At 48.4% G+C, this 23,167-nt stretch overlaps 1 long non-coding RNA gene across 1 annotated transcript; it reads right to left on the bottom strand.

Moving 5' to 3' along the window:
- Positions 1 to 599: 599 nt before the first annotated feature.
- On the bottom strand, positions 600 to 22,995 carry LOC148642231 (uncharacterized). Its single transcript, XR_015929561.1, has 3 exons — positions 22,623 to 22,995; positions 22,320 to 22,459; positions 600 to 4,333 (listed from the first exon to the last, which is right to left on the bottom strand). It is a non-coding gene; the product is annotated as an uncharacterized LOC148642231 (long non-coding RNA).
- Positions 22,996 to 23,167: the final 172 nt, after the last annotated feature.

Raw genomic sequence — 23,167 nt, 5'->3', positions numbered from 1 at the left:
CTGTAAAAGCTGTGCTTTGTTTGGTGTTGTCATTTGCCTTCCAAATGAGGCAGAGCACCGAGTCTGCAGCGAGCACCAGCTCATTTGTGTACAGATGAGTATCTCTGGGGGGCTGTCACGCAACGGCCTGTGAGGAGAAGGACACTAGCTTGCCCTGCCTGCGCCCGTGTCTGTAACTACACCCCACACTGCACTGTCGTAACTGCTGCTGTAGTTGGTGCTCTGTGCTGAACACGCTGCACTGTCGTTACTAACTGCTGCTGTAGCTGGTGCTCTGTGCTGAACACGCTGCACTGTCGTTACTAACTGCTGCTGTAGCTGGTGCTCTGTGCTGAACACGCTGCACTGTCGTTACTAACTGCTGCTGTAGCTGGTGCTCTGTGCTGAACACGCTGCACTGTCGTTACTAACTGCTGCTGTAGTTGGTGCTCTGTGTTGAACACGCTGCACTGTCGTTACTAACTGCTGCTGTAGTTGGTGCTCTGTGTTGAACACGCTGCACTGTCGTTACTAACTGCTGCTGTAGTTGGTGCTCTGTGTTGAACACGCTGCAGTGTCGTTACTAACTGCTGCTGTAGTTGGTGCTCTGTGTTGAACACGCTGCACTGTCGTTACTAACTGCTGCTGTAGCTGGTGCTCTGTGTTGAACACGCTGCACTGTCGTTACTAACTGCTGCTGTAGCTGGTGCTCTGTGTTGAACACGCTGTGCTGTACTTTACAGAGATGGATGCAAATGTTCGCCATTTATTAATGCAAAGTACTACTTTTACTTACAATAATAACACTTCAGTTTTAAACAGATGGCAAATTAAATCCATATAGTGCTGAACAATAAAATGCCCTGATGTCAGTTTTCACTTTCTGATAAATTGTTTATAACTGACAAAATTAATTGTAAATATTGAATTCAGTGTAAAATTAAAGCATATATATATAAATAGAAAATACATATAGATAGGTAAGATTTTCTCAATCCAGATGTATATTCTTAAAACCAACAAGTATATAAATAAGTCTGCTAGTTTATTACATCTTGACGTCTTGACTATTACATCTTGTTTTTCACACTGATGTCGTAGTGTCAGATGGGGGTGCTTCTTAAGGGGCTGTGTTGTAATGGGGTGAAGGGGCAGTTCATGCGCAGCACAGCTCAGCAGCTGGCGTCCTTGTAATTGGAGAGACATGCCTGACTTTGCCTGCCGTTGTGATCTTGGAGTGGCGCTGGCCTGTGCAGCAAGCCCTGGCGATCAACGTGTGTGAGACGTGCACTCGGAGGAGAGAGCTCGCTGGCCGCCAGCCAGGGGGTCAGACGTGCAGGTCTGCCCCACCGCCACACCCACGCCCCTCAAAGAGAAACAGTGATTTTACTCTAAAAGCACCAGCGGGCAGCCAAGCCCTGTTTGATGGAAGCAGATTGCTGGTAATGATGCCCCCCGCACAGCAAACCGGCTGATTACGTGAAACAGTCAGATGAGGTCGGTTACTGACTAAACCAGTTCTTAACCTGGGCTGCTTCCCTCTTAGTCACAGAGAGCTACTCTTTCCATTGTTTCATGTGCTGTAGTGTGTGGTGTAATTGTTGCTTCCTCCTCCTCCTTCATCGTCTTCCTCTTACTCTTTTTCTCCCTGTGACCCATGTAATTAGTTGTCTTTGTTGTTCTCGGCACGTTGGAGTAGGTAGTTTCAGGACTGCAGTAGGTGTGACAATGGAATGGGCTCTGATTGAGGGACTTAAGAGGTGAAACCAGTTCAAACACAGACTCACAAATGCAGTGAGACGAGGAGCTTGGTAATACAGTATGTGTAGGCAAGGAAACTGAGGCACCAGTGAAGCAGCATAGGTTGCAGTGTTAAGGACGCGAGCTGCAGGAGAGCAGGTAGAGGTGAATAAAACAGAACGTTCTATTCTGTTCAGGAATGTAAGGCAGAGAGGAAGAGGCCAGGACACTGGCTAATAATTTTCAGTGTGGAATTATCTCTGCCTGTTCATAATCTCCAGTAAACATATGTAGCGCTGGGGTTGTGTATATTCCAGCCTTTTCACCAATATGCCACAAATACAGTAAGCCAATAAAAATGACTTTGGAAAAAACTGCTATTATTGCTGCACAGGGCTGTGAACACTACCTATAAATCATGAGCATTAAAAAGTGTTTCTTCACTGTGCTCTTTTCTATCAACATTGATCAGCAAACAGCAAGTGAAGAAAAAGCCAAAAGAAATTAGCAGTTGAGCCTATACTGGGGTATGAAGGGTGAAGATAAGAAACACAGGAGTGGGTAGATACAGCAAGCAGATTGAGAGGCGAAGTGGGGGAAGTGGTGCACTTTTCCACCTACTGAATACGGTATCTTGGGAATCGCTGGGACTGAGGTTCTTTAATTGCCTCTCCTAGCAACAGCGCCACTGCGCCGGGCCTGCCGGAGATAATTGGGCTCTGAAGGAAGGAGGGTGGGAGGCCGGGGTCCCTGGGCTCACAGGAGCCCCTCACCTGAGGGCCTGCTGCCCTCCCGTACAGCCACTCGGCAGAATCCCACCAGACCCCATCTTCTCGCCCAAACCCTGCCGGACCAGGAGCGACCAAACTGACACAGCCGCTGTCTGAACCATCGTCCCTGCTGCCTTAAAATTGTTCAGGAAAATCTCGAAACTCTCCGAGCTCTGAGACGTTCACGGCAGGTCAGCATGGCGAGAGTAAGGATGTTTTGGGAAGTGTGGGAATGTCTGCCTTGGGAAATCTGGTTTTCCTTGCTTTTGGCAGCTCCTTGGCCAGGTCCTGGCACGTTCGACCAAGGCCCCTGACAGCAGTGCAGAGTGCCTGGCGTGGCCTGTCAGTCCAGCACTGCGAGGGATCTGTGTAGTTGAATGGAACCAAAGCCGCAGCTGCAGAGAGTTGAAGCCACTGGGTAGCCTGGTGGTTTCTCGTGGGAGCCTGTGCTAACGATGGCCTCCGATGTGAGCTTTTACATGGTTTTCTTTGACTTCTCTGCCAACTTGACATGTCCTCTGCCAATATGCCACCTCCTTGTGAGACGGCGAGCACTGAGGCGTGTGCACACACACACACACACCCTCCCCCCACGGCCCGGACACCATCGAGTACACACCTGTGCCTGTTTTGTGTGGGGTTGTGCGTTTGTGAAAAACACCGTGACTGTAGTTTGTTTAGGGAATGGAGATGAAAGTTGACCTCTAGGTCTGTATTGTACCTCTCCTAAATGACATTGCTGCATTAATGCATTCTTCTGTTATTTGTCATTTAATTTAGCTGTTTTCCTTTTGTACAAATGTATTCTGAAGCAGCTATTGTACAGGGCTAATTTAACACAGCTGGGCTTGTTTTGTGATATTTCAAAAACACAAAAAAGACAAAAGAGTGGTTATGTATAATACAGGCACCGTATCGGTAAATTTACTTCTGCACAGGCAGTAAGCAGGCTCTGTCCTGACAATAATATACACAGGCAGTGAGTGCAGAGGTACTGTACTGGAAATAATCCATCAACACAGGCAGTGAGCGAATAGATACTGGCAATATTCTATCTATACAGACAGCAAAGAGGCTCTGTACTCGTAATAATATTCTATCTGCACAGGCAGTGAGTGACTGGGCAGCATACTGGCAATATTCGTGTCATATACTCATTATTTAGAGCTAATGAATCGGATTTTAAGCAGAAAAAAGCACGTAAACAGTTATATCATGATGCAACCCCTCAGTTCGCGCGGTGTCACCAGTGACTGTGTCTCCGCACACGGGAGGCTGCGTTGCTCTGAGTGCAGCCGTGGCTCAGCGGACACACGGCACTGCGGGGCTGTGTCTGTTCCAACAAGCCTCACTCCTGCAAACTCTTTCATCAGCTTTCTTTGAGTCGCTTCAGCCCCAGAGCTGTAGGTCCCTCCTGACAAAACACTGTTCCGTTTCCACAGCTGTCTCACAGTCTGGAGCGGTCAGAATTCTGAGCTTGATATCAGTTATCTGTCTGCTTCTCACCTCTGGCACTGCATTGCTTTAATAATGTAGCTAAATTGCTTTTAATTTTACTGCTGGTCAATGGGAATGGGTGAAAAAATACTGAATGCAAATGAATTATGTACTACACTCTTTATGTGTGTGAAAAAGAAGCATATTAATATAATTAATTCTGCATATTAACACAAGTTGTGTGCTCATTTACTGCATTTTATTTAAATGGTGATGCTGGTGGTCTTGGAAAAATAAATCACAGAACAGAGATCTAAGTAAGTCCATATAAAAGACCAAGCGTTGCCCTGGAGAACAGTACAACTATTTCTTCCTCATTGTGGCTGAGATCGGGAGTTCCCTGCTCCCTAGGAGGCAAAGACAGAAAGCCCACATTAACACATGAGGGGGACGGGACAGCTAATCTCCCTATAGGGCTGGCAGTCTCAGTCCAGTCTGCTGTGTGAGGCTGCAGACAGGCCTCTCTTCACAGAGGTGACCTGAGACAGCTGAGCAGCCGCTGCTCAACGGGCCTGGACACCTTCAGCCTGGACTGGGTGGTAAGGCAGGACCTGATCGGAAGGGAAGTATGGCAAAGCAGAACACAGGCTTGGTACAACCAAGCAGAGCAAAACTGCAGGGGTACCGTGGTAAACTTTCAGACGAGAAAGCACGTCTGCTCCTCCACTAAATCCCCCGACCCATGACCCCTGATCTGTGGGACACTGTGGGTGCACTGAAGTCGTACACTGTCATATGCAATCAGCTAGCTCTAATGGGAGCATGGCCCCGCTGTGTCAGATAAGGATCAGCAATCTGTGAGCCAGCGATCTGACGTTTTGCATAGCGCCGTGCGAGTGCTGACATCTACCTCTGCCACCCTGCTACCCACTTCTCCAGAAATGCTGTGATAAAAATGTAATGCCCTGCCCTGTCCTTCAGCCTGGGTCACCTTGCTCTGCGGTTGAACAGAAGAAAAGTAGCACAGTATTGAGAAGCTAAAAGATGTATCATTTCTGAGTAGAACACAGACACTCTTCGCCTCTGATTTTCTCCCTTTGGCACAAAGGAGCTAGTGTTAAGCTACTTGTTTTCTGTCTGCTTGCTGTGGTTTGGCTGCACCTAAACTCTGCCACCGTGAGCAAGGACACTTACACTGCTTGATTGAACTCATATTTTCAGCGACAGCATCGGAATGGGTTTGGCATTACAGGGGTAGCAGGGGTTTTGATAATCAGCACTGTCTTCATTTTAAGAGCTGGCAGGCTGTCCGGCTGTCCGGCTGAGGTCACTTGCCTGGCTCCTACAGGTGCTGGTGAGGTCTCTCCTGCCTCCCCATGCCTGCCGGGAGCTCCTCCCAATTTAACACAGGACAGACGTGTTATTATGCCAAATCTGCCTGCTCTCCAGACAGATGTTTCATTTCTTCATCAGGACAAGGGCCCCAGTCTCTGTAAACACTGTGCACAGACTGAAGTCAGGCTCCTGGCGCTCATCTCACCGTACCAAGCATTTTCGATCAGAGTGCCCGTATGGAAGTACATGTGTTCTCGATCATTTTCAAGGAATTGGTTTATTGTCATGTTCTGAATAGGTTGTTTCAGGACGGAGCTACAGTCAAATATTTTTCTTTTGTATGTGGAATTTAACCATTTATATTATTACTCTTATTACAAAACAATGGTGTAAGGGAACTTTACAATTACATAGGCCACTGATTCTGTCAGCCTGTGCTTTTTCTCTGCTGTTATCTTTATTATTCTGAGCAAGATCTCAGTATCCAGTTTGGTGATCTGTATATATTGAAGATACAGGATCCTTGTGTAGCGTCAGAGTATCAGTGTTATAGTAAAGCTGGTGTCCTTGAACAGCTCCTCACCTTGTTAGTGACCACGTGTTCCTCTCTTTGTAAAGTTTTTATTTATTGCTCTGTATGAAATGCAGTGGTGAAAATGGACTATTTTTAATTGGTACTTTTAGATGTACAACTAATGCAGTCTGGTTTGTGAAAAGTCATGCTTGTTGTGAGGACGTCTCCGCCTTGTCTGTTTGCCAGGAGTTACAGTTTGTAGGGACATTGTCTCAGACGTTGTCCCTGTTTTGATAATAACACGTGCCCGTGCCCACGCCCACACACACGCAAGGACATGCTGGGACAGGCCAGCTGCCACCTGCCTGCCTCATGGGTGAGTGAGAGAGCTCCCTTTGATCCTCAGGGAGAGATCTCTGTGCACTGTCACACTCTGTACATGCCCTCAGCACACTGTGCATAACACACTGTGTCCACTAGTATCTGTGCCCAGCTCACTGTGCGTAACACACTGTGTCCACTAGTATATAGTCCATCACACTGTGCGTAACACACCTGTGTCCACTAGTATCTGTGCCGAGCTTATTGTGCGTTTACACACCTGTGTCCTCTCGTATCTGTGCCCAGCTCACTGTGCATATATACACACAACGGTTTCCAGCACACTTTGAATTTACACACCTGTGTCCACTCGTATCTGTGTCCAGCACACTGTGCGTATACACACCTGTGTCCACTCGTATCTGTGTCCAGCACACTGTGCGTATACACACCTGTGTCCACTAGTATCTGTGTCCAGCACACTGTGCGTATACACACCTGTGTCCACTCGTATCTGTGTCCAGCACACTGTGCGTATACACACCTGTGTCCACTCGTATCTGTGTCCAGCACACTGTGCGTATACACAACTGTGTCCACTCGTATCTGTGTCCAGCACACTGTGCGTATACACACCTGTGTCCACTCGTATCTGTGTCCAGCACACTGTGCGTATACACACCTGTGTCCACTCGTATCTGTGTCCAGCACACTGTGCGTATACACAACTGTATCCACTCGTATCTGTGTCCAGCACACTGTGCGTTTAAACACTTGTATCCACTCGTATCTGTGTCCAGCACACTGTGCGTATACACACCTGTGTCCACTAGTATCTGTGCCCATCTAGTATGTTTCCTTCCTAGCACACTTCCTCACTAATATTCCTACTATAAGTTTCTTATGAAGCTGAGAGCAGGGGGCTTCATCGGGTATGTGCAGTTACAATGTACTGAATATGTAAGAAGCTACATTTTCTATTCTTTATAACTAAGGTTAAAAAAGAATAGCAAGGCAAATGAATCACAGCCCATATCAGAAGCTCAAAATCAAGTGTTACAGAAGCCATGACAGGACTCCTCTGACTTTCCTGTGTTTGGAAAGTGATGTCATTGGTTTGGTATAGAAGAAATGGGGGAGTAGCTCTCACATTCTTGGGTGAAGTATTTGTGGTGCAGCTCATTATTTATCAAGCCTTCCCCGCAGTTTTTCCGTTACATGACTCGGGTACTTTGCATCTTTTGCCACTCCAATTAAAAATGATTGACTGGGAACAGTGATAAGCACAGCCGGGGCAGAGGGGGCTGTGTCCCCAGGATGCTCCCAGCAGTGGGCAGCCGGCTGCAAGGTTCACACCAGATCTGAGAGAGACCCGCCAGCATGGCGGTGCCTGTGTGAACGTGTCCTGGGTGACGCCGTGCAGATTCTCCTCCTTCTGGCTCGACCTGCCCAAGTCGCCCGCGGCAGCCAGGGTAATTCGGGCTGCTGGCCTCTTCCCCCCGGACCGGAGGCTGCAGACAGAGAGACCTCTGTCTCTCTCCCGTGATGGATGGAGGGGTGGGGGTGGGGGGCAGCATGTTGTCCTCTGCATCACCTCCCTGTCTCTCCCGCAGGGAGAGTGCTGGCTTTGAATCAGGGCCCGTGCTCGTCGCCTGGGCAGCCCGCTGCCTGGGCAGCAGCAGGCAGTTTTGGGGTTCGGGGGGACGAGACGAACAGAGGAGCCCAGTCTAACTGCAGGACAGGGAGCAGTTCTGGGGTGAATTCCCTCACCTCTCCACCCCAGGCCCTTGGGAATGAGCTGGCAGCCCCTTCTGCTCCACTGTATTTATGGTGCGGTGAGCTCCAGAGCGGGACAGTCAGAAATCAAGGCTATTGATCAGTCCTGCTTCAGCTACAGGAAAGGGCCTGGACAGGGTGGCAGCCTGGGAGCTGGGGAGACTGAGGGATGAGGGAACAGGATCAGGGGAGACAGGCTGGACAAAGCAAAGCAAGTATAAGTGTGACTGGCCAAAGCAGCGATAACACATGGAAAAAGGAAACTGAACTGAATGAGTGATGGAATATATCACATTGTTCTGTCATGTCAGACGACACTGCTACTACTGATGATAATGTTAATGAAGTGTTTGCTCAGATGTTGGTCACCCGTTCAGGTCATTTTCATTTTGAGTGTTTATAGGCAGTGTGCTTTCTGGGGAGACGTGTAGCATCAATCACAGTTGGCGCTGCTTTGCAGTCAAATTCCGTTATTTGAATGAATTTGTTTAGGTTCCTCTGTGAATAGTCATTTTAACTACACTGTCTTCTGCTGTAAAACACAATTTGTCTGATGTAAGACACTCACAAAGAACATTGCCTTTATACAGGACTGAAGGAAACAATGTTTCTATAAACACTTGCAGAGCTGTATGAATTGTTATTGAAAAGGTTCCAGTATTTAGTGCAGGTAAATAGACAGTTAAAAACTTTGTATAGTACAGATATTTACCATTTTCCATTAAAATGTTGAGCAAGGTAGGTCTACATTGAGTCTTTAATATATTTACACTGGACAATAATGCTGTATAGTGTACTATTTTACTGTGGAATAATGGGATACACTGTACAGCATATACTGGGATTATGCTGTAGGGAATACTGAGTACACAGTATATACTCATATATTCTGAAAAAAAATGGCAAATGTGGGATTTACATACAATTATAAATCCACATACGTGAGTATACTGCACTGTATATACTCTGGGATACTGGCATATACTGTGCTGTATAGTGGGATATGTGGTATATGTACTGGTAAACCTGGGTCAGTACTGTTCATACTGAGGAGTAGCAGAGTGTACAGCACTACAGGGTGTACACACTAGGGGGTTGTGGGGTGCCGCTGTGTATCTGGAGAATGGTTGGGTGTACTGCCCTTGAAACAAGCTAACCACTCCTCCCTCATCTCTGTGTACACTGTGAACGTGTGCCCTCGTGCTGCCATAGGACACTGCCCAGGCCCGAGCTCCGAGTGCTGCCGACTGGGGACCTGGGGACCCGTGGGGTAGTGCAGGGCGATGATGCTCGCTGGCACCCTGGACAGGAGGATAGTCTGTCTCTGTCTGCCACCCCTGAGCTCCTGGCCCAGCCTGTTCCTCTAGCCCCAGCCTCCCCATCCTGTCAGTGAACTTAACCCTTGTTAATTAGCCTCTCTTCAAATTTAATGTTGTCTTCAGCCCTGGAAAGGTGTCGATTCCAAATTACCTGATAATGTTTCAGAGGCAAGAACAATTTGTAAACTCTATGTAGAAAAGTATTAGTTTAATTAGGAGTTCATTTAAGAGAGTTGAGGCAATTGGGAGTTTTTGATCCTAAAGACGTACAAATGGTGTAACGGGTTTTTAATTTTTCTGTTAATTGTTTCGGGGTGTCTGTATGTTTATGTGTAATCCAGTTGACGAGATCTGACAGCTCACATGCAGTGTGTGTCTATGGTTTGTGTTAAACTGCAACCCGCAGGCTTTCTTTCCCACTGGCAGAACTCCTCTACAAAGGTTAACGTAGCATTTTGACCTAAACAGACGCATGACGTAACAACCCTGCAGGGAGAAATTCGCCTGCAGCCTGCCTTCAAAATGCCAAGATAGTAAATGATTGAGGAAGTTATAACCACGTTTAAAGCTTTCACAGAAGATGATTTCATTGGACATGGGATGATTTTGTGAATGAAAGGCACTCAAATGAAGCAGGCTCTTCAACTTTTGAAAAGCAGCCAGTGCAGCAGAAAGCTAACAGATAAGTCCACTTGGCCTGGACAGTCTCAGCCCCTGGCCAGATGTGCCAGACTGCTCCCCAGATCACCCCTCCCCCCACCTTAACCTGCCCCAGGTGAGAGGAGGGGCTGGAGCAGCCGGGTCGTAAAGCACAGTGAGTCAGAAAAGGTGTGGGCTCGTTAGGAGCTTTATCTGCAGGCTGCAGCCACCTGCCGCCTCTGCTTGTGGCCGTTACAGCGGAGTCATGGAGGCAGCAGGGCCTGCGCCACTCCTCTGATCGCATTCGTCACGGCACTGTCGCAGAGTTCAGAGCTGGAAACGGATACTTTGACTCTGCTCTCCTTGCAGGAATGGTTGGTATTTGCGGACAGTATATGGCACTTTAAAATCTTTTCAGTATTCAAGTTACGGTACTTCTTTAGTTTTGTAATAAGTCACAGAACGATGTCAAAGTTCCCAATGCAATATGTATTGCTAACCTTATCTGAAGGTTCTAGATAAAGTTCATAAAAGCCTACAAAGAAATATCGAAGTAGCCAAGTCATAAATTTGAGACCTACCCTGGGCATGTGATTATTTCTGCACTTAGAAACATAATTCCTTTGTTCTCACAGTCACACACATTCGCACAGCCTGCCTTTTAATAACATCATTTAATCACTGAGACAGCAAGACAAGCTTACAGCCTTCCCCCCTGAAATGGCAGAAAAAAACAGCTCCGTGTTTCGATTTCGAACTTTAAGAAAGCAGCTTTTAGGAAAAGGTAGCCTACCTGGCTCACTTCCTCCCCCGCTGCAGAGGTAACGTGAGCCTGACGCTCTGCCGGACTGACCCCTGCTATCCATCACGGAGCTCAGCGGCTCCCCACAGCGCGGAGCAGCCCCCAGACGCCTCTCCCAGCCCTGCTCCCTCTCCCCACGGCCCGGCTTCTGTGCACTGTTCTCCGGCTACACTCAACCCCAACGACTCAGCTCAAATACACACATTTTAAAAGGACTCTGGCGTTGAGGAGATTATGTTTTCCCTACCTGTGAAAGCCCAGAAGACGTGAAGGCGCTCTTAGAGTTTCCCATAGTGGCTGGTGGAGAGTCTGCTCCCTGTTATCTCTCCCAGTTATGCAAGAATTGTTTGGTGGAAACCTTTGCCTGGTACAGTATTGAGCCTCTTACACAGCAAAGGAATTCCGTTTTATTTAATTCCTAATTGCTCAGAAAGGAGGGAATTTCACTGACAGTCAGGATTCGTCATACAAGTAGAATGTATCTCCCGTTTTATCTGAAATGTTCACTTTTTTCTGTAAGGACAATATACTATTTTTAGTTTTAATCTCATGTTTTTTGTAATATAAACAGATAACATACATAAAGAGAGTAGGATATCCCTCTTAAAGCTATAGTCACACTCATGTCCATTTTACATGCTTCCAAACACTGCTACAGCTCCGGCTGCCTTCAGAGAAACAAGGTAAAGAACGGAATTAAAATGATGTCATCTGCAAATTGTGAACACTGGTATAGCTCTGGTGCATAGGCTCCGTCTTCCCAGATCACTGCAGATCACCGTTCTGAGGATAGATCTCCCCCCTCCGCACTCGGTGTCTTTGATATTGGCTGGTTTTATTATGTGAAAACAAGCTGTGTCTTCTTCCATCCCCCACACACCCTACATCAGTTTCCACACCTGGACAGCTGTGTGTGGGCCAGCCCATGGATCCTTCCCAGAGGCCACGTTAACAGGGATGCTTCACTTAGGGAGAGCATACAATGAAAGGCCACTGCGTATCACAGAGGGTTAATCCGGTGCCTGTATTAAGTTCTGAGACGGTGTGTTTTGACTGGAAAATAGGTGTACCGTATTGAGTGACTGGTTATCTGGGGGGGCGGCACAGTGGCGCAGAGGTCAGCATTGCTGCCTCACAGCTCTGGGGTCCTGGGTTCAATTCCTGGGGTGCTGTCTGCGTGGAGTTTGTATGTTCTCCCTGTGTGTGTGAGGTCGGGTGTAATCACACGCACAGACTAAATAAGATCAGCACAGCCTTCTCAAAGACAGCACCTGGCTGGGGATCCAGGGCAAATGCTTCATCTTCCAAGCCAGACGTCAGGCAGCCTTTCTGTTGTGAAGACAGAAAGCGAGGATCTGTCGGTGGAGTTCAAAGGACAGATCTTTAAGTACCTGCTGTTGGCGTCCTTGACTCCCTTACACCTGGAGCTGCTGTCTGAGAGCGCTCACACTGTCACGGTGTCTCTGGGAGATCTACCAGGAATTAGCTTCGAGTTTTAAATGGAATCACCTTACAACTTATTAGACCTGATGACCTCAGAGGCAGGCGTGTTGCTAGCGGACATCGATATCTGCCTGTTGCAGCTCAATCAAGTGTAAACAGACTGAACATGACTAGCAACCATCCTTCTCCAGATTTGCAGAAGAGAGAATTGAACGTTTCCACTTAGAAATAACTTAGAAATAATTAAAAAGCTTATTTCTGGTAGTAGATCCAGAAAGGGTTTTTCAGGCAGAACTTCAAGATCAGGGACTTGGTCCCATTCTGCATTTGAGGAACTATTCATCCAGCACAGGCATGTCTGAAGTCATGTGATCTTCACTTCCTGTGTCAATAAAGCAACATCCTCAACACAGGCCGAGTTTCACGATGAGGTGAGGTCTGCTGGAGAGGACGCTGTCCTCCAGGAGATCCTTGTTCCACATCCCTGGTGCGCCGATCCTGTCTCACATGTAGACCATCGTCCTGCAGTAGTGAAAACATCCATAGCAGGCGGGATGATCTGTAGTGCCAGCTTCTGTCTTTGGGCTGGGTGCAGGAGTGTCCAGGAAGCCTGGGTGTACGGGGTACGGGGCAGTGAGAGGGTGTGTCTGGCTGTAGCAGGACACCATGCTTCTCGGCAGGTTAGGGGCATGTGGTCAGCATCCCAGCACACATGAGTAGAAGTATCAAAAGCCATTGTTTTGCCTATGGACCAAGTTGAATTCTTTGAGCTGGTGCATTTAACCAAAGCAACTGCATCAGTCCCCACTAGGGCCAACAGCTGGGTATTCCACTGGAGTGTCTTGCACATGATAAGGGGAAGGTCTTCCCCACCGACTGTCCTCTCTCCTTTGCTTCTTTGCTGCTGGAGACCTTTGTGCCACATCCATGGCCGCTCTGTCTCCCTGGATGGTCGGTACTGCCAGAGGCTGCCCATTTCTGGGCTCCGGCAGGGGTTGTGCGACGGTCTGTGAGTCCTGAAGGGCCTGTGGTGAATCTAGACCTGTCGTCTGTGTGGAGGTTCCTTCTCGGGGCCCTGTTGAACTGTATCGATCGGGCCCCTCGTAGCTGGTGTTTGTTGTGGGCTGGATGTGCGGACGGTTTTAGGACAGGTGAACAGGAGCACCTTGGTGATCGTATCTCCCCCCCCATCCCCCCCGGTTCCTTTGCCAGGTTCCTTTGTTATCCTGTGGTGTTGCAGCCTCGCAGCCTCACTCGGTCATGAATCCAGGGATCCACTTAGCTCTCTGGACTGGAGAAGGCCATCACTCCCACTCTTACATTACTGAAGTGTATAGCGTTTGATTTGGTATTTCGAGTTGAAACACATATTGTTCAGAAATAGGCATAAAGATGGATGTTTATAAGTTTTTCATTTCCTTTTTCCCCATCCTAAAACATGTAAATGGATTGCATAAATATTTGCAAGATTTATTTTACTTTTAAAGCACGTTTACTTTTCATCCATTGCAAATGCAGCCTCCCTGGTCTAGCCTGTAGCTCTGCCGGCAGAGGATCACTTCCTCATGCTTCAGTTGGGATTTGCATGGCATGGAAATACTACTGATAGCCTTCGGGAAGGAGGGAGCATCCCTGTGTGCTTTCACTGTCTGCTGGAAGGCGACTGCAGATGGAGACTCCCTTTCCCAGAGCCGGGATGCAGATCCTGAATGACTGAGGCCAGGATGCTGATCAATCAGGGCTCAGTGTTCTCCAACCTCTCCAGCCTCCAGTCCTTTAAGTTTGCTGGGTGCCTTTAATCAAAGGCTAAGTCCGCTTGGTAAAGAAGTATCATGTTCTTGAAGTGTGTGACACCCTCGACCAGCATACGGTACATCACGCTATATGGAGGCAGGCACAGGCACAGCTGGTCGCCCTGCAGTGATGTGATGAGGACAGGGAGCCCAGCCCAGTCCTCGTGGAAGGCAGGGGTTCAGTGCAGCCAGTCAGACCCAACCTGTGTGTTTGAGGAGCGTGAGAGAAACATGAGCTCCAGCTCCAGATATCATGGAGAACATGCAATCTCCACACAGACAGGCGCAAATTTAATTAATAACTGTAATTAAATTATTTTTACGCATATTCACGCAGCTTCCATTATATAAGATCTTCTTATTGTGAAAAAACTCATGTCTCAGGCAGAGGCTTTCCTTTAATCACTCCAGAGCAATTCTCAAGGAAAGGTGCCATTGAAAAATCAGTACTCTCTAGTATATCCATCTTATCATGGTTAATTCTTAATTAAAACATGATAGATGACAAAAGCAGAGGTTTACTTTAGCATCTATCGGGGTGGCTCCCAGAAGTGAGCTGTTGTGATCACAGCGTTATCTCGCGTGTTAAAAGGAAATGAGACTTTTGCTCAAACACAATGATGCTGTTCCTGTGAAGTTCAGAAAGCCGTCCGACCGCTGTATAAATCTGTAGCTGTTGTAATAAAGGCCGGTGCCACATGCGCTGTTGAACCCGAGCTGGTCCAGTATTTCAGATGAGGAAGTCGGTGCTCCTCTACACCCCGTGGAAGGCTTGTGGGCGCCCGTGTACTGTAAACAGTCTCACCTGTCCGAGATCAAAGCTGGATGCCTGTGAAGATTACATGTCTTTACTCCCGGCACTGTTTTAATCTGTCTGCTGATGTGTCTCTGGGCCAGGCTGCCTGGGAGACATGGCAGGGGCGACACAATCCCACCAGTAATTACAGACCAGTACGTCTTGCTTCTGTTACGTGTGCGTTTATGGAAACGATAATTAGAACTAAACTAGAGGACCACCTGTATGGCAATAGGACTCTAGCGCTTAGTCAGCCTGGATTTAGAAAAGACAGGTCTCACTGAAGTGTAAAAGCAGCAGCAATGGATGCAAAGTGAATATACAATATACTATAGAAGCCTTTTGATAAACATTTCTCAGAAAAGATTAGTTCTCCAATGGCAATGACTGGGCATTCAAGAACTGGTTAATAAAAGGGAAATGAGACAGTTCAGATAAGGTGTAAATGGTTGGATTGGTGTGATGTAATTACTGGAGTCATTTTAGACTCGAGCAGAAAGGTATTCCCGGTGAACTTCTTCGGAGCGCGCGCTGAAGCATGTGCCAGAGCACAGGTGGAAAATAAGGGGAGGCACATCTTTATGACCGTTCTTCTGTTCTTCTGTCAGAGTTTATTCACGTCACAGTCTTGCACACACAGTGCAGAAGGAGGGGAAAATTGCAGTTTTAATTGCTAAAGTAAACTTCAGAATTCACAACAACCCAAATCTGTATGAATATCTTAGTGACGTAGGTTTTTCTAAATCTGAAGTTTCGAAACTTCGATTAAATATTAGGTAATTAAAGAACTGTAAGAGATGAGGTATATGTACAGTATATGCAAGAGAATGAACCGCTAGAGTCAGTCATTCTTCCTTCTCCTCCCTTGCTGTACTCTCCCTGGAGCGTAAAGACATCCCCACAGCAGGTGTGGAGAGGGTAGAAAAGATTTCACTTTTGTTGTTTACTTTTGCATTACAGCACCTTGTTACGAGTAATTTTTATATGGATCATAACTCAACAATAGCTCACCAGGTGTGACCTTCAACAGCAGTTACATGGTTGGCTGCAGGGAGGAAAATATGGGGGAAGGGAAGTCCTCTTTTCCTAATAAAAAGTGAATTATATTTCATCCAGACAATAATGTTGCGTCAGTCAAAGCTCAGTTCAAAGTGCACACTAGCACACACATGCCTGGACTTCCTACCTGCTGATCTCCATTACCTGAGCGCACGTGAGTCTCAAATCTCGGCAATCTGTCCCCGCCTCTCGGCCGAGTTTACACCCCTGTCTGAGGTCAAGACAAGTAAGTGGAGGCTGAAAACCGGGGACCTGGGGAGGAGTTGGCATGTGCCAAAGGCCGGGTTCTCATTTTCCTATTCAAATCGATTTGCATGGGAAAAGCAGAGAGGGATTTCTGCCTGGAGACTGTGGTCCGCTGGCCGAGAGCTTGTGCCCTCCTGGCCCTGTTTATAAAAGCAAATAAGCATGCAAAGCTGTTCTCGTTGCTGCTGAACTGATGTCTTCAGTTTATGGTTTGGGCAGCTGCCTGTTGCTGTGTGTGAGGAGTAGAAGGAATATCAGGTTTTATCAGTGGGACTGAGTGAAATTGAGTTATTAAAGCTAAACAGAACCGGACAAGCGGCTTTTCTTAATCCCCCACTGCTGTAGAGGGCCCTGACCCCTGACCCCATGTTTAGTGTTAACAGTGGTAATACTGTGCTTCAGGTTTCTCTGTGTTTTGTGTGCATGTGCATTCCCTGCCATTGATGTATCTCTCAGTTGTGTGGAAAACAGTACCCAGATACAACAACAATCATTACACACAGCAGAGGATTAACAGATACTTTCAGTGTTTTCACAGAAATCATTTCAGCAGAAGAAACACCTGATTCACAGAGCTGCTGCATTTACATAGTTTACACTTCCTGCTTTCCTCCTGGGCTCCAGGAAACCCAGCACATTCTTGCGAGGGATGCATTTCCCCATCAGAGTTCACGTGCTACACACATCCAGCACAGCCGCAGACGGTCTGTCTTTGTGAAACGTGCGATGGCACTTCAAGGAACAGGAGAGGGAAGGTGTGAGGATGTGGCAGGTGTTTGTAAAGTTCTTCCCCAGCCCGTGGCCTCAGTGGGAGAGCCCCAGTTAGAATGGCCCCTATTAACAGTCTGTCACCCTTTGCCACCCACCCCCTCCTAATTGCTATGGCCAAACAAGGAGTTAATTTCTAGGCGCACCCACTAATTAGGCCCATCTGTGGAGGGCATCCTGACAGATGGCTCAGGGGAACAAAGGAGGAGCAGAAGCAGCCGGGCCTACACCGTGGCGCTGGGGCAGATTAGAACTGCAGGATGTCGGCACCGGCCACCACTCCGGCCTCAGGTGTCCTGTCCTCCGCGGCCGTGCCGGTGCCCTTCCCACTGCCACAGAGCTCGGTGCTCGAGTCTAGCGAACCGCAGTATTCCAGGCCGTTTCCCTGCCCCTGGAGCAATGTGTGGAGTTTGCGCATCAGGAGGTGGGGAAAACGTCGCCCAGTGTCGCTCGTCAAGTGTCTGATGAGCAGATCCTTGTTGTGGAGGTCGGCTGAGGTCGGTTTGCTGTCTCCCCATGGTTTTCCAGAGCTCCCCGCGTGGATCCGCTTGCCTTTGTGAATTCTCGCAGGCTCCAGCGCACTTTCCTGTAGCTCTGCATTCGGCCACCTTGGTTTCACTGCCCTGCGCTACGTTTCACTGAGACGCGTGTGTGGGAGTCGGGCTCTGCCATTAGTTCATTTCATTCTGTCGGGTCTGTTGCAAAGCTGCTGATCTCTAATCATCTTATACAGGAGGTGTACAGAGAAGGAACTCTGTAGGTTTGCAACCTGTACAGCGTGCCTTGGACCAAGGCATCCACTATAGCAAATAGGTTTGCTGTGATGTGTTTGCGTCTGTGCTGGGATCACTCTGAGTTCTGATTCGTGCTTTAGTGTCCCTGTTTCTCACTGTAGTGCAGCTCAGGAACATAGAGGTGATCTCTGCTGCCTCTTGATGCCTGGGGCCTGGGTTTCATTCCAGCCTGGGCGTCCTGTCTTAGGGGCTTTAAAGTAATAAGCCTTGTGCTTATATAGCGCTCTTCTGGACACTCCACTCAATGCACTTTACAGGTAATGGGGATCCCCTCCACCACCACCAGTGTGTAGCCCCACCTGGATGATGCACCTGTCCGCTCCCCACACTCCAGCTCCCAGTGGGAAGGAGAGCAGAGCGATTAAGCCAGTTCAGAAATGGGGGTTACTAGGAAGCCATGATTGGTAAGGGCCAATGGGAAATTTGGTTAGGACACTGGGGTAACACCCCTACTCTTACGTCTCATCCGAAGGATGGCGCCTTTTTTATTGGGCTTTAGTTTGCGAGTTATGCCTTTCCCTTTCAAGGGGATGTCATACCTGGGGGTTCTGGCAGTGGGACTGTACATATAGACAGACGAACACGCTGGGCTTTGTTTTCACCCATATCTTTCTGAAGATACGCAGTGATCAAAAGGCATTCGCCAAATCTGATGGCAAACATGCAAATTCCCACCTGTGTTCACTCACGCAGGAGATGGCAGACCAGATAAAACCTAAAGCAGCCAAACATATAGTCCTGCATCTCTCCCCACACACGGGATTCCCAGAAGTCTGTTCATGCACCAGTTCGTTAAAGAATTAAATTCCAGTTTTTTAAAATGAAATCAACCCAAGAAGCCATTAAGCTGAAGCAGCACAATTACGCCTTGCAGTGTTTTCACCTGACCTGTGCTTTGCTGTGCAGGGGGTGCGGCTCTAAAGGCTCCTGCTCCCGGAGCGGAGGGTCGGGCCCCTGGGGAGACACTCTGCCGAGAAATTGCATCAGACGGGAGGCTTTTCCTTGGAAACAGAGCGCTGGCTGCACCCGTGGGAGCAGGGAGGAAGGAGAAAAACAAGAGCTGTTCACGCAGTCCTGGCTCTGCGCTCGGAAGGGGGGCTGGTGCTTGAGCAGTAACAGGCCCTGGCAGGGTTAATGAGGACACCCACAGCTCCTACCCATCCCCTGCACCAGCTGGAGTGCCTTACTGACCTGACCCAGCAGGAGGCGCTCTCCCAGCAGTCCTTCACTGCTGGGTACATACAGCTTTTCTTTTTGTAAGGAACTACAGGCTTGGCGCAGAAAGATGGACTCACTCTCCAGTGCAAATGAGTACCAGAAATTTCCAGAATCGTTTCTGTTTTCACGTTGAAACTATTCTATATTGATTACGGTATTTTAGTTGCTTTCCACTGTTTGTGTTGTGTAGCAGCATTGTCGCATTGCAGGCTTTGGTGCTCTGAGGATCTAGGAGAGTGGCAGGGTATTGTTCTGCTGATGTAATGATGGGCTTAGTTAAGCGTCTGAGGAGAGTGGAAGAAACCTGTTGATCTGCAGTCCTTGGCGGCCACAGTGGCACGCCTTGTGTCCTTGCTGATGCGCCACTATTGGTGGGGGGAGTTAACTCCACACAGTTTGGGCTCCCCACTAACAGCACTGCAGCCGGACCGGGGTGCAGCCAGCAGAGCAGAACCCAAGGAGGGGAGAGAGAGGACAGCGCAGCTCTGCTCTCACCTTCGGCACAGGGGAATGACAGGGAAATCAGGCATCGCCTGAATAAGAAACATTCATCTCAGGGGCGTCCTTTCTATGCAAGGATTCAGATACAGTAATAGTACAGCCTCAGCTGCCAGCTACACCTCTTGCACCCTGGCTGCAGTGGCCAAGCAGCAGGGCGGTTCTTCTGCTCTTGCTGGGCCCAGGCAGCCATCACTGGCCCGGTTCACTGGCCCGGACAAGCCAGGGGGGTCCAGCGGCCCTCTCTCATTCGCAGTCATGCACAGGTCCTGTTCGTCTGGGTCTGGGTATGGGATCATTTGTGAAACCTGGCCTCCACTTGTACCTCAAAAAAATATTTAACAACCTTGCCTGTAAACAAGCATGTCCCTAACAACACACTGTAAATGCAGTTTGTCTCCTTGCTGTGTTCTAGGTGTGTCTGCTTGAAGAGCTCACTGGAGAGCAGGACACACTCTTTAAGCTTCAGGGGTCACTGCAGAAAAGCAGGGCAAACTCAGGCCACAGGAAGGAAAGCAATTTCATTAAATAGCCTTTTAATTTAAATTTGAGCCTCATTTTTATTTAATAGTACATAATATCTCAAAATGCTGTACAGTAAAACTGAGGATATAAATCTTGAATTTAAACACAATAATACGATGTTTAAGAGTGGCGCATATAAGGCACCGGTGTGGAGGAGCAGTCGGGGTTCTGGGTTCATAACAGTAAAGGCTGTGGGTTCAAATCCCAGGGGGCACAGCTGTTGTTCCCTTAACAGGGAACTGCAGTCAGATTGATCAAGGAAACTGCCAGGCTCCGCGAAAGAGTCCAAGTGACAGAAGCTTTGGGGAAAAGCATCAGGCAGATTCGGAAAATTAAAGGAATGTGTTCAGAGGTTTTAGCGAGTTGGCTTTGAGGTAAGATTTGAAAATTTTTAGGACTCCTTATTTCATTAAGTAGATTATTCCACAGCATCTCTGAACAATGGAAAACCCTGCATTAGCTTATATGTGTACCACAATTTTAGATGCGAGTCTTGGACAAAAGCTTCTGTTCACTGTGTGAATTTACCCCAGTGACGTTTCCTTAAAAGATGAGAGAGAGAATGAATAAACTGATGCCGATGGACAGAAAGACAGACCAGATGTAGGATGATGTAATGATGAAGTGTCTAAAAAACAGAGCCTGTTACAGACCGGTATCAGCTCTTACACCTGTCCGTGCTGGAAAGAGACACAACAGCTCCCCCTTGAGGACAAGCAAGTGCATGTGCGCTGCTGTCTGAAACTCTTCTGAAGAAGGCCAGGACTCGGGATCAGAAGAGCAGAAGACAGCTTCAGACTGCAGACAGGAACTACATGTTGATCCAGAGTAAGACATTTCTAACGTCTTCATTTCCCTTGCTTAAGAAAATCCCTAAGAAGCTGTACAGATGGCCTCATGCGTTTATATTAAATGATGACAGAAACGATGATGATGATTATTGTAAACTACCAGTCATTTGACATTTTCTCTTCATTGTGCATGCAGAAGGATAATATTACTAAATGCAGCTGACTGACAAGACTAGATACACTGCATTCCAGGGAGGACGTCAGTACACCAGTGATTAAAATGCAACCCTGCTGTGAAAACAAGATTACAAACAGGACTAACATTAAAATGTCAGGCCACTGCTGTGCTCTGACTAACAAACACCAGAGAGAAATGAATGGAATAATTCCAGCGCCGAGCTACATTGCAGCAACAACATAAGTCACAACTTGCTGAAGCAGAACACTGTTCTTTGTGATGAGGTGGCAGACATGACACCCAGTACTTTTCCATGGAATTGTGCATTTCTGTATTTCACCTGTGCATGGCTGTGGCATGCAGACTGCAGATCATCGGGGTGACCACTAGGTGTCAGAGTAAACCAATGAAACACACCTGCCGGCTGTGTTGCCATGGTTGGTCTGTTTTGAAAATGACATGTGAAGTCAGAATCCACCATATTGAGCATGACGTTGTAACAGCCTGAGGTGAGGAAGACAAACTGGCTGGCTGTCCGCTCTCAGTACACAGCACTTGTGCAGGAGGCAGTGTTCTGGTGCTGTTTTCAGCTCAACAGCTTGTTGACCATTGGAAATGCTCAAGAAGCACCAAAGAGCTGGGAAGGGTAGAACAAATTCACACCAGCAGCCCCCCCAGCGAGAACCAGACAGAGCTGCACCTCATCTCTAAGAGCGCTGCAGGCTGTAAGAGCTGTCTCGGGACTTGTTTAGCATTCTCAGCGAAATCAAGTCAGAGTCGGTCGTGACACACTTGTACATATGCTGCTGGGTTTAGAAGGTTAAAGAGCACTGCCATGGTCACATTCTGATACAGAGCAGGAATGCCCAGTCTGCCAAACACGCTTTCTGCAAGTGTAGAACCACCTCACAAACATGTGCACCTATGAACGTGCCACCTACAGAGCTTTATACCTCTGCGGCTGTGTTGTCTCTGTGCATAAACATGCGTTGTGAAGCAGAGCGGTGAGCAGTCTGGGTTGTGTCAAGCCTGAGCTGTGCTTCCCGGCCTCCCTCCCTCCCTCCCTCAGAGTGCAGCTGTGGCGTTCAGTCGTTCCCCTGGCCTCGTGCTTCTGGACAGAATGTCTCAGCCTTGACTCTCGGAATCTCTGGTGCAGCGACTTCGTTACTGCAGCAGTTTATTACTCTTCATGGAAACAGCCGGCAACTCATGGCATACATAACAGATTTTTAAAACGGCAAACAGCAAAGACTGCAAATTCTTGAACGGACGGAAACCTAGTAATTTGGATTGGAACACACTTCAGCGAAGAGTTGCCAGACTACCCTAGAAGCAGCACGCAAACCATTCGGATGACTAACTGTAACGTGCCGAGATCAGAGACACTCAGACTCTCACTCTCCCGTGTGATGCGATTACTGTTGTGTGGAAACGCGTTCTGCGTCTTGGAATGTGAAAGGATTTCGACCGGAGACCGCTGGGTGTGCGTGCTGCTGAAGCTCTGATTTGGACTGGTTTCTTCTGCCCGCAATGCCTCCGAGACCAGTCCAGGCTCCCCTGTTCCGGCGGCGGGAGTACCTGCTGTCGCAGCCGGAACCTCTGGAAGGATTCCTGGAGGCTCTCCTGCTCCCGGCAGCTGCCCGTCTCCCCAGGGAGCGTCACAGGGAGAGAGGCAAGCCTCTCCATGGCTCCGACCGGGGTGGATGTGTCTCTTCTCCCTGAACACAGAAGAGTGGCCCCCGTGAGCGACCCAGTGCGGACCCCGATTCCACGCCACAGCCCGGATGGGGGAGACGCGCCCCGCAGCTACTGTGAGCCTCGGGTTTCAGCCTGCAGGGGGCGCTAGTGTCTGCCCTGTACCCCAGGCCTGTGAGCCCTTACCTGTCTCCTGCCTGCGCTGAGCTCTTGGAATGTTCCCCTTCTCCTGCCGGCTCACCTGCCTCATGCGGGACGTCCTGCCATTTGGGGCCTGGGTGGGGCGTGGCGGTCTCCTAGCAACCGCGGGCTCAACACCAGCGAGGCCGTTCCTCCCCACTTCCTGCAGGCTGGTGACGCCCACTCCCCGGCCAGAGCTCGGCTTTTCCAAACAGAGTGGTGTCCCTTATTTCCCACTTGCAGTCAAACCAGAATCTGGCACGTAGATGTCTAACACAGAGGGAGAAGCCTTTTCAGTTTTATACATTCATTACATCAAAATAATGTGTGCATGTTGCTCATTATTGCAGTGATGTATTGTAATTACAGTGTAGGGTGTGTTTATGTCTATAGCTCCTGAGTGGCACTCATTTCTCTGTTCTGTAATTAACTTTAGATCAGCAGTGTTGGGTAGCAGTTTTAATCTCTGTGAACAGAAAGAGGATTATTTGCCTGCACGGTCAGAGCAGTGAGCCAGCATGGTACCTGGAATACCGTGTAGCTGGAATACC

This window comes from Lepisosteus platostomus, chromosome 23, assembly GCF_059453375.1.
Source record: "Lepisosteus platostomus isolate fLepPlt1 chromosome 23, fLepPlt1.hap1, whole genome shotgun sequence".
NCBI lineage: Eukaryota > Metazoa > Chordata > Actinopteri > Semionotiformes > Lepisosteidae > Lepisosteus > Lepisosteus platostomus.
The sequence above is the reverse complement of the archived record's forward strand: the minus strand, read 5'-3'. Positions and strand labels throughout refer to the sequence as shown.